An 11939-nucleotide genomic window follows, 5' to 3' on the forward strand; every position below is an offset into this window, starting at 1 on the left:
ACCCATCATGATGGGGGGGGAGGGGGGCATGTTCCAACAGCCCCAGGCCTCACGGCTGAGCTGGGCACTGCTCCAGGCTGTGTGATCCTGAGCTGTTTTCTCGTCCGCACGGGCAGGGCGGTGCTCACCTTCTTCGGGGAGCTGGAGAGGGTGAGGAGGTGCTGTGCACACCCCGGTGCCCAGCAGGGCACTGGCACAGGCAGCCATGGGCCAGGATGCCCCGGCACACAGGCCCTGGCACAGAGTCGGCCCGGGGAGGCCCCGCCCACCAGCTGGCCCTTTCCTCCTCCGTCTTTATGTGTTAATTCCAAGACAGGTAAGAAGTTCCGTGGGCGAGTTCTCTAAACTGATCACATCTGTCCACACAACAGCACTCCAACCCCACTTCCTGAAAGCTGGAAGTATCTTCATGTCCCATTTCCATGTACATTTTAAGGCAGAATTTAATGCCCTTTTAACATAAAATGTTAGCTTTCTACAAGGACTTGGCCAACATGCATTAGAGAAAAGGGCAGGGGCAGGGGACGGGCACTGTGGCATAGCGGGTAAAGTGCCGGCAGCCCATATGGGCACCAGTTCGAGTCCCAGCTGCTCCACTTCCAATCCAGCTCTCTGCTATGGCCTGGGAAAGCAGTAGAAGATGGCCCCTGTACTGGTGTGGGAGACCCAGAAGAAGTTCCAGGCTCCTGGCTTCAAATCGGCCCAGCTCCAGCCATTGTGGCCATTTGGGGAGTGAACCAGCTAATGGAAGAGCGAGCTCTCGCTCTCTCTCTCTCTCTCTGCCTCTGCCTCTCTCTAACTCTCCTTTCAAATAAATAAATAAATCTTAGAAAGACAAGCAAGGTTGCCCCACACCCCCACGCCCTCATCTTGGGAGAGACTCTTCTGCACTCCAAGCCCTGGACGCCTGGGGTGCTGCCAGTGGTCAGTTTTCTTACTAGACCAGGTGGCTGTGGTTGGAGGGGGGGGACTCCCCCAACAGTGGGAGATGGGAGGAGCCAGGGTGGCCTGGGGGCTGCGGAGTCTGCAGTCAGACTGCACCCTTCACCCCCCTTGCCGGGCCTGTCTGTGCCTGGTTCCTTGCCCCAAACGGGACCAACCAAGGTCAGAGTTCACTCACAGGTGAGTGGCCACCAGGGGTCCAGGTGCTGACAGGTGTGTGGGCTCCTGGCAGGATGGTGCTAACCTTTGCAGGTGGCATTCGGGGAACAGAGGTGCTGTTTCCACTGCTCTGCTCCCCGCCCCACCCACCAGCCAACAAGGACCCCCAAGGCGTGCGTGCCAAGCCCCTCCCCCACCATGGGGCATAGGGTGCAGCTCCCTGATTCTCCTCTCCCTGAGGCCAGTCCGAGGTCAGCCAGGCAAAGGCCCTGGAAAAGGCAGGGAGGGATGAGGCGGGGACTTCGGCCCCTGGTCTGGGGAGGCTGGGTCTGCCTGGGCACTCAGCCTGGATCTTGGTCCCCACCTCACTGACGGCCGCCTGTGACATGGGAGCAGAGATAACAAACCACCACCCCCCCCCCCATGGAGCAGGCGGCCTCCGCAGGGGCACTGGGTCCCCCACGGGTCAGCATTTGGCACCCACTGTAGCAGGGCAAAGCCTCAGTGTGCTCCAGGCTCAGCGGCCTCTGTGGGCCGCCTCTGCTAAATGCAGGGTACAAGGTCCCAGGGCAGCTCTCTGATTGGTCTGGCAGGGGTCACGTGTCAGTCCTTGGGCCAATCCCTGGGGGCCGGGGGCCGGGCTACAGTGATTGGCAGCCCCTGTGGGACCCCACGCTTCCGGGAAGGGCAGTTTCCCACGGGCCAGCAGGGCCCCGTGAGCCCAGGCTGCGAGTCGCCGGCCCAGCGGTGCTTCCACGGGCGAGTGACCTCCGCCAGGAGCCGCCGTGCACCTGCGCCCGCTCGGGGCCGCCGCCGCCGCGGAGCAGCTGGCCACCATCTTGGCACGCGTTGCCCTGTCACATCTGATTTGCAAAGTCGCGTCTGCCACACACCCGCAGGAGGCCGGTCAAGGAGTATTCGCCCGAGTCGGGTTCGGAAGGGAAGAGGAACGGCCGCTCTCGGCCTCGGCTCCCACGGGCGCCCGGGGCCAGGCCCTCCTGGCCACCTCTGGGTGCTGTCCTCGGCCTGCCTCCAGGAGAAGAAACCGAGGCCCGATGGGGCACAGCCGCGAGGTGGAGCTGGTCCCTGGCACCGTCCGCAGCCTCCCCCCAGAAGCCCAAGCAGGGCAGTCCCCACTGGCCCGACGTCAGCACCTCCTCCTCCAGGAAGCCTGCCAAGTTGGCACAGCCCGGGGCTCTTGCCCATTGGCGACCAGGGACTCTGCTTCCCAGGACACCTGAGAAGGACCTGTGGGAGCTGGGGGGCTCCGACCCCAAGGTCACACCTTAGTCAAGGCCTTTGCCTGCAAGGAGCGGACAGAGACCCTCGCCCAGTATCAGATGTGCAGCCCAGGCAGGGGTTCCCCTTCCCTGGGGCTGTGTCGCCTGCCACCTCCCCCTCCCTCTGTCTCCCTCTGGTCACCGTGGTGCTGAGGGCCCGGTCCCTCGGCCCCAGTCTTGCACACACCGACTGGAGCCTCACACGCAGCACGCCCCAGCGGCGGCCCTGAGTTCGGGTGGAGTGATCGGTCGTGGCGGGCACAGCCAGGGCTGAGTGATGACGGGAACCCCCTGCCCCTAACATGCGGAGCCTCTAGACACCTGCAGGGGCCCGGCCGGGGCTGGCCCTGACCCTCACCACGGCCCTGCTACAGCCTGTGCCCACTGCACAAATGTGGAGAGTGAGGCCAGGGCGCTCAGGGACTCGCACAGCTAAGGGGCAGCAGGGCAGCCGGCAGCCCACGCTCCATCATCCTCGACGGGCAGCGTTCCGGACGCGGGCAGACCCGTGCGGGCGTTCCGGCTGTGTCATCGCCCACCCGTGTGACACGGGGCCGGTCGCCTCCCTTCCCCGAGCCTCCACTTCCTTGTCTGTACATTGGGCTAACAATCTCTCGGGGGGGTGGGGATCCTGAGGATTAAACGGGCCGGCGGATGGCACGGAGGGCGCCAGGCCGGCCGGCCGGTGGCAGGTGCTCTTCAACCCATTGGACCAAACTGTCTCCCTCTTCTGGTGCCGCCGGCCAGCACGAAACCCAGACTGAGCCACAGAGACAGAGACGAGGAGGAAGTCGGGATGCAGCCGGGAGTGAGCGTGAGGCGGCCTCGGCCCATTCGCCAGCTCCTGGGGCTCTGTGCGCACCCGCGAGCCTCGGCGTTGGCCGAAGGGGTGGCCCCAACAGCCAGCCCCCAAAGCAAGAGCCGGCGTGAGTGGACCAGGGAGTCACAGGAGGCCCTGGGGCTGCCGGGAGGGGAAGGACTTCCTCTCCTTGCTCTGTTGCTCTTACAGCAGCAGCGAGAAGTGGCCCTGTGGTCAGCAAGACTTCCGAAGTGCCCCCCACGCCGATCTCCAGAACGCATTTATCAGACGTGAGGGGCACCCTGCGCACTGTAGCGAAATCTCTCCTCCCCAAGCTGCGGCCTGGATCTCAGGGCTCTCGGCCGAGCTGCCCTTCCTGCCACACCAGGGCCTGTCTGCCGTCAGGCCCGGTAAGCATGTCTGCGTGGCAGATGGGACTGTGGGCGAGAGGTGCTAGGGCCCGGCCCTCAGCCCCTCTGGGTTTCCTGGGTGAGCTTCACGCCCCGGTCCCAGGCCTGCAGCCAGGACGTGCAGGTGTGCGCACTGCGGGGGTTGGGGAGTCCAGGGCAGATGCCCTCAGGTCCTTATGGTTTGTCTCAAGTTCGGTTTTCATGCCCAGTCCGGTGTTTGCTCTCAGCTCCTGGGTGCTGCCCTCCCCGCCCAAAGGCAGGGGAATGCGGTGGGCGGGTCTTCATGGACAGCACCCAGGCTCTTTCTCACAGTCTGGAGCCCAGAATCTGAGTTCGGGGGGCTGTGTCTTCTCCTTGCTTCCTCGCCTGGCCCTCCCACTGTGTGTCCCTGGCCTGGTCTCCTCCTCAAAGGACCCCCGTGATTGCACCAGGGCCCACCCAAGGGCCTCGTTGTAGCCTAATCAACTCTTTAAAGGCCCTGGCTCCTGACACAGGTGCAGCAGGTGTGCTCTGAGCCTCCATGGGTTAGGACTTCCAGCCAGGAACCTGGGGGGTGGGCGGCGGGGACACAGCACAGCCCACGACGGGCTGTTCAAGCACCTCCCAGAGAAAGCCCAGGCTGGCTGGGCACAGGGACCCCCCTGTCTGGGCACCAGCACTTGGCTCTGAGCAGGCCCTGTCAGGGGTCTAGCTCCGGACCACACCACTGTGCAGGCGGCTCTGGGAAGCATGGTGGATCATTGCAGCACAGAGAGGCACAGGCGTAGCCCGGGCTGCACAGCGCAGCAGCCCTGGGCTTACCTGCAGGTCCCGGGCTCCTGCCATCCCTCCCCCAGTCCATGCCTTTTTATGAAACAAACAAAAACTATGTATTTAAAAGACAGTTACAGATGGGATGATCTCCCATCCATTGGTTCACTCCCCAAATGACCACAACAGCCAGGGCTGGGCCAGGTGGAAGCCAGGAGCCAGGAGCTTCTTCGGGGTCTGCTATGTGGGTGCAGGGGCCCAAACACCTGGGCCATCTTCAACTTTTTCCCCAGGTGCATTCCAGGGAGCTGGATGGGAAGTGGAGCAGCCAGGACTTGAACCAGCACCCACACGGATGCCGCTGTCTTGGGAGGCGGCTTAACCCGCTGTGCCACTGGGCTGGCTCCCCAGACACATGTCTTTGACTCTCTTAGAACCCAAACAAGCCAGCCGCACTTGCTCCCACAAATCCTCTTGGCCGAAGCCACACAGCCTGGCAGGGAGCCAACCGCAAGTCCCCAGGAAGATTCAGCTTGGCTCCCTGGGCCTGGCTGTACTAGCAGCCCCCTGCAGGAGGGGCCCCCACGGGCCGCCGGCCTTCCCAAGGGCTGCCCAGATGGGCAGGTCCCCGCGGCGGCTGCACAGGGAGACGGCCTGAACCCAGAGCTGCCAGCGCCCTCCTGGCCCTGCGCGGCCGCAGCTCCCTCACGTGCACAGCGCCTGCGGCAGGATGAGGCTTGACAAACCTCGTCCCTCGGACACTCCCTGCTGTCCCCCTCCCCCTCCCACACCCACCACACCCATGCTTGAGCTCAACCTTTAAAAAAAAATGTTTATTAGAACATCAGAGTTACAGAGCCAGAGGGGGAGCTCTTCCACCCGATGGTTCACTCCCCACGGGGCTGGGCCAGGTGGAAGCCAGGAACCTGGGGCTCCCACAGGGGCCTAGTACTTAGGCCTTCCTTCGATGCTTTCTCAGGTGCATTAGCAGGGAGCTGGATCAGAAGTGGAGCAGCTGGGACTCGAACCGGCGCCCAGGTGGGATGCTGGCTTCACAGGCAGCGGCCTTACCTGCTACGCCACAGCACCGGCCCCAGGCTCGGGCTTTTTAGACTCGACACATAAGTGAGGTCACGCAGGGCTTGCTCTTCTCTGCCTGGCTTATTTCACGTAACATGATGTGCTCCAGGTGCATCCACGTTGTCACAAATGACAGAATTTCCTTTTTTTTTTAAATGATCAAATACTATTCCATTGTATAAGATAGTATACACACATTTCCTTTCCCCATCCATCTGGGTTATTTTAATGTTTATATTTTCATCTACTTGAAAGGCAGAGCAACAGAGACAGAGAGAGAGAGAGAGAGAGAGGGAGAGAGAGGGAAATGTTGCCTCTGCTGGCCTACTCCCCAAATGGCCACGACAGCCAGAGCTGGGCCACACTGAAGTCAGGCACTCAGAACTTCATCTGGGTCTCCCACTTGGGTCATCTTCTGCTACCTCCCAGGCACATCGGCAAGAAGCGCAACTGGAAGTGGAGGAAGTAGGACTCGAACCCGCACTCCGCTGTGGGAGGCAGGCTATCCAATCTGCTGAGCCACAAGGTGTGCGCCGCTCGGGTCGCTGTGGAGCGGGGCTGTTGTGACCTGGGAGGGCAGGCGGCCCCCGGCCACGCTGGTGCGGCTCCGACTGGCTGCCTGCCATGAGCCGTGTCCCTGGATCAGGCTGTCGCTCTGTCCCCAGCTCCCCACAGACCTGCCTCTTGGTTTTCATAGCAGCTGCTCCAGTTTGCACGCCCAGCGGAAGTGTGGCAGGGCTCCCTCGTGTTGGCACCTCTGCCCGCCTGGGTTACCTGGGGGAATGGGCGTTCTAACAGGTGCAAGATGGCCCACGGTGGCTTCAATTTGCATTTCTCCAATTAGTAACTGGGGGCAGTTTTCGCATTTGCTGTGTGTTTTTGAAAAATAGCTACTCAGGCCCTTTGCTCGTTTTTTTTAAAAACAATAACTTAAAAATATCTTTTTCTGGCCAGCACCGTGGCTTAACAGGCTAATCCTCCGCCTTGCGGCGCCGGCACACCAGGTTCTAGTCCCGGTCGGGGCGTCGGATTCTATCCCGGTTGCCCCTCTTCCAGGCCAGCTCTCTGCTATGGCCCGGGAAGGCAGTGGAGGATGGCCCAAGTGCTTGGGCCCTGCACCCGCCTGGGAGACCAGGAGAAGCACCTGGCTCCTGGCTTCGGATCAGCGAGATGCGCCGGCCGCAGCGACCATTGGAGGGTGAACCAACGGCAAAAAGGAAGACCTTTCTCTCTGTCTCTCTCTCTCACTATCCACTCTGCCTGTCAAAAAAACATATATATATATATATATATATATATATATATATATATATCTTTTTCTTATGTTTGAGGAGTAGAGAGAGAGTACAGATTGACAGAGCTCTCATTTGCTGGCTCACTCCCCAAATAGCCACAATGGCCGGGGTGGGCCAGGCAGGGGCCAGGTGCTCCATCCAGGTCTCTCATGTGGATGCCGGGCACAATGGCTTAGGCGCCGCTGCCTCCCGGGGTGCGCATCCCCAGGATCAAGTGTGAGGCCAGGACTCCAACGGCAGCACTGCCACGTGGGAGGTGAAGGTGGGGCGGGACGTGGAGGGGGCATTTTCTCCCCTCCCCCGCTGCCTTTGCCGTAGAAGGGTTTTGGTTTGAGGCCGCGAGCCCGTCCGTCTGGTTTCCCATTTGCTCCCCATGCCTTGAAGCTCCTGTCTGTCTCCTGATTGCTAGGCGCACGGCCCTCCCGCTACCGCCAATGCTGGCTCCCACAGCCCCTGCCCTCCGGCCAGCCTCTCCTGCCCAGCACGCGGGGTCGTTCCCTGTGTCCATCCCAGCCTCTGCTGTGCTGGGCCCGCTGTGGCCAGTGGCTTCTCCTCTTGCCCCCTCGGGGGCCGACCCTCCACCCCTGGCCCCCCGCAGAGCCCTGAGCATCCCTGCTCCCGTCCGGCCTTAGTGCCGGAGGCTGCAGCAGGTGTCTGTCCGTGATCCCGGGAGAGATGACCAGCTAAACACACAGCAAGTGATGGGGCCTCTGCGCCCCGCAGGACGAAGCCAAGCCAGCAAGCGCTTTCCCTGGGAGGTCCCAGGCCGCCCAGCGGGGAGGAGCGGACCCGGCCTCCCTCCATTTGGGGGGGTGGGCTCGGCTTTTTATTTAATCTTCCAATGAGCTGGAACAGGGAAGACGGTTTGAACGGACATTAATTCTGAAACACATTATGAAAGCGCGATCTGGGATTCCGGGAAAGCCATCCAGCCGCTGCCCGCCACCTCCCCTCGCCCTGGCCCGCCAGGGCTCCCCGTCCAGCTGGAGGGAAAGGTCTAGAATTGACCGAGCCCAGGACGCAGGGAGCAGCGGGCCTGTGGGCCGCCCACGCCCAGACCCGGGTCATCTGCCTGAGGGGTGGGGCCAGCAGGGGGCCCTGACAGCGACCCCCACCTTTCTCACGTCCTTGTTCTCTGCATTTGTGCTCAGGTCACCCTAGGCCAAGACGCTGCCGCCTCCCCCACAGGTGCCCTGGCCCACCTTATGGCTCACCCAGCCACGCCCTTGGCCATGTGGCATCCGTGCCCCACCGCCAGGCCCTGGGGACACAGAGAGAGGTCAGAGCCCGACCCTAAGGTCAGCCTGGGAGAAGGGAGAGGGTGCACCAGGCCCAGGCTGGCACCCAAGGGCGAGGCACCCCCACCCCTCCACAGTGATCTCTGGCCCCGGAGATCTGGCACATCCGCGCCGGTGGCGGGGTGTCGCCTTCCCTCCCGCCCACCTCCAGGACGTGCTGGGAGGCCCTGCTAAGGCCAGCCTGGTACACGGGTCCACGGCCTCCGCCCCACGCCTCGGAGCCATTCTCCCCCAGGCCTGGAGTGAGGACGCCCCGGGAGCCTCAGATGCCGCCCGCTGGTCCCCCCCCTCCCCGGCCGGTGCGGACTCTACAGGACGCCCCGCGAAGGCGCGGGCGGGCTGCGGAGGGCGGGGAGCCATCGCAACGCGGGACCTGGCCACCCGGGGCCCCTGCCGGCGGCTCCCGGCCCCGGGCCTGCCGCGCGCTCTCCCCAGCCCGGGGAACAAAGGATGGAGCCGCAGGCGGCCACAGCCCAGCGCGCCCACGCTGGGGTGCACGACAGAGAGCACGGCCCTGTCCCCCCGCGGCCGCCACGCCGACGCCGGGCCCCGCGCACGAGCGCCGCAGCGTGGAGCTCCGGGCGCGCAAGCCGGCGGTCCGAGCCGTGGCGCCGAGGCCCTGCGCGGCGGCCAATGGGGTCGGCGGGGCCGGCAGCCGCTCCAGGGGTCGCTTGTCCGATGGCCACGGGGGTCACGCGAGCCGAAGCGCGCGGGCCGGAGAACGGCCACCTGCGCCCGGGCCGCGGCAGCCGCGAGGGAGGCCCAACCGCAGCCTCGGGGCGCCACCTACGGGCCGGACTCGTGGGTTGCTTCCCGGCCCGGGGCGCCCGGGGGCTCTGTGGTGGGTCTGTCCCGCCCTCTCCCGGGGGTCCCGTCCCCTCTCCACCAGGCAGCCCCACCTGAGGCTGAGACGCGCCCCGGTGCAGCAGAGCGGGCGTCCAAGCGGTCCAGGGCCCAGGGAGCAGAGGCCCTGCCCTGCCTGCTGTCCCTGCCACCAAGAGGCGCTGTTTGCACGCTGGGGGACCAGGACCGGGCCCTCTGGGGGGGAGGGGGCTGCGGACTCGCCGGGGGCCCGGGGCCAGTCCACCGCGCCACCCTGCTGGCGTGGACCCCCGCACCCACACACTCCTGCCCGCAGGCCCTCGGGGACTGCACTCAGCTGCTTAACACTGTCCTAGACTCTCAGGAAGATCACCCGCCTTGGCCATCCCGCCTCGCTGCCATGGGCGCCTGGACCAAGGCCCTCCCAGGCCCCTCTGCTCTGTCCTGAGCTTGCTGGGTCCAGCTGTCCATCTGTCTCTGTCTAGACTGATCCGTCAGCCGCCCCCATCCCCGCCTGTGCCCAGCAGGGAGCTGGCACCCAGTGTTGTGCTGAGTGCATAGGCCCAGGGTCCTCTCCTGGCGTCCTGCTGTGGTCAGCCCTGGGCATGGCATTGTGGGAGCTGAGGCCAGGCCGGGCCAGGGGCTGCCGGCGCCCACACGGAGCAGGTGAGACACAACCCTGGATGCAGACTGGCATCAGCAGGGGCCCTGTGATGTGGCCCAGCCTGGCCCTGGGAGTGGCCACGCACACACACCCACGTCGTATGAGACACAGTCACGTGGGCTGCAGCACAAGCCTGGTCCCTGGTGCCCTGGTGTCAGACGCCGCCGCTGGGCTGACTGGTATTACAGATGCACCCCCGGGGGCCACAGAGCTGCTGTGTAGCCTGCTGTATACCGCAGGAGAGACAGGAGTCCAGGCCCAGCATCGGCACCCTCTGCGCATCTGGGGGGGGGGGGGGGTGTGACAGACCCCGACAGAGACCACGGCAGAGCCAGAAATCAGAGCTGAGACGAAGCTTGGGGGAGTGCAGAGGGGAGATGAGAGGTGGGAGGAGTCAGGGAAGATTCCTCAAGGGGTCACATCAACTGGGCATTGATGGATGCGTAGGAGCTTGCTAGTGGGAAAATGCAGGAATAGTTATCTCGAGAGAAGGCATGTGCATGGAGGGAGCCCAGCTAGTTCCATCTGGAATGTCACGGTTAAGGCTGGGAGCTTGGGCTCCAGACAGGCCTGGGGTTGAGCGGCAGCCCCGCTGTGACTTCGCTTTTCTGGGCCTCTCTTTCCTCTGTCCCCAGTCAGGGAGCAGCAAAGGGGCGGGACATACAGGAACCCACCAGCCAAGGAGCTGAGGATGAGAGCCAAGGGGGGCGTGGCTGGGGAGAGCCACCCAGGCCAGCCAGACCCTGAAGGACCGTGGCTTCCGGAGCCAAGGAGTGGCAGGTCCGTGGTGCTTTACAAGGCGCACGCTGGGAGGGGCTGCGGTCTCCTTGAGGAAGTGTGGAGACCGGGGAGACCTTACCTGGGGCCCCCGCGATCCCAGCAGCCCTTGCCCTGGGCACTGTGAGAAGCTGCCCAGCCCTGACCCCCCGCCCTGGGGCTGAGCCAGGCCTGGAGGGGCGCCCTGCCCAGGAACCTGCGCCCTCACACAAGAGAACACACAAGAGAACCTGGGCTCCCTGCCCCGGGCCTGCGCTTCCTCCAGATCGCCCGTCCCCCCACAGATGCCCGCAGTGCCCACTGCAGAGACAGGAGGCGGCTCCACCATAATTCCTCCTTCCCTCTCAGTAGCCGCCGCCAGACCTGCTCCCACAAAACCAATTAACACACCTGCCGGGGACAGGGCTTTGTCAGCAAATTACTCGCAGGCTCCGCGGCCCGGGGATAAATCTCAGAAGGATGGAGTGGATGCCAGGAGGAGGGGTGCGGGCAGTGGGGTGGGGGCGGGCGGTCATTCTGGGTCCAGGCACAGGCAGGGGTCTCGGTCCTCAGGTCCTTAGCCTGGACCCCAGCTCCCACCTCAAGTCTGCCAGAGACTCGGTTTCGCAGGGCTTGGGGCCCATGGCTCCGTCCGCATCGGGAGGTGGCAGGTGGTGGAGATGCCTTGAAGCCCTGGACCGCTCCTGCATCCCCTGTTGCCATGGCAACAGGTGCAGACAGGCTCAGTGGGGAGGCCCAGGAAACTGTGCCCCTCCCCCCGCCATGAGAGAACCTGGGCTCTCGGGCAAGCTCCTCACTGCTCTGGGCCTCAGTGTTTCTCTCTGTAAAATGGGAGTGGGTGAGGATCCGAGTGGCCCGCCCAGCCCCAAGGGTGTAGGCACCTGCCCATCTTCATGGGACTCCTGGCTGAGCCCAGGCTGGCCTTAAAGGATGCCCACAAACTTCTCCCTGGGCAGAGGCAAAGGCCAGGGAGTGGCAGAGGGCAGCTCGCAGCCTGGCCGAAAGGAGCCCTGGGTGGAGATGTGGCAGTGACGTCAACAAGCAGGGTAGAGGTTTCCTGAGGAGGGATCATGTGCGCTGGACGTTAAAGGGTGAATAGGAGTTCACCGAATGTGGGTGCCATTCCCCCAATACAGAAAGATTCTGATTCGTGCAGCTTCCCGGGGAGTCAGGAAAGGCGCCTGTCCTTCTGCTTCACGCCTTCAGGAAATTATTCTACCTTTGGGAAATCTGCCATGCCTGGGGTATGAACAGCACCCGTGGGACGGTGCAGTGCACAGCTTGGATCCCTGTGCCCTGCGGCTCTGGGAGAGTCAAGCCAAAAGGGGCCCAGCCTTGAGGACCTGGGGCAGGACGAGGGGGCCTCCTGCCAGCAGAGAAGTGGGAAGGGGCTGCTTCCAGGATGCCATCCAGTGTGCCCCACCCCCAAATACCATAACTGAGAGTTTCCCAAGGCACAGAGGTCCCCCCCACGCCCAGTGCAGACCCCAGGCCTCACAAGGAGACTGGCGCCCACTCTGAACTCTACAGCTCGCGCACCCTCACCCAACCCTGTAACAGGGCGTCGTGGAGGAAACAGGCAGCCAGCGGTGGCACAGACAAGGTGCCCATGGGCAGAGTTAACCAGACTCCTGCATGGGTGCTCAAAGCACGGGGCCTTGAC

This window comes from Lepus europaeus, chromosome 12, assembly GCF_033115175.1.
Source record: "Lepus europaeus isolate LE1 chromosome 12, mLepTim1.pri, whole genome shotgun sequence".
NCBI classification, from domain to species: Eukaryota; Metazoa; Chordata; class Mammalia; order Lagomorpha; family Leporidae; genus Lepus; species Lepus europaeus.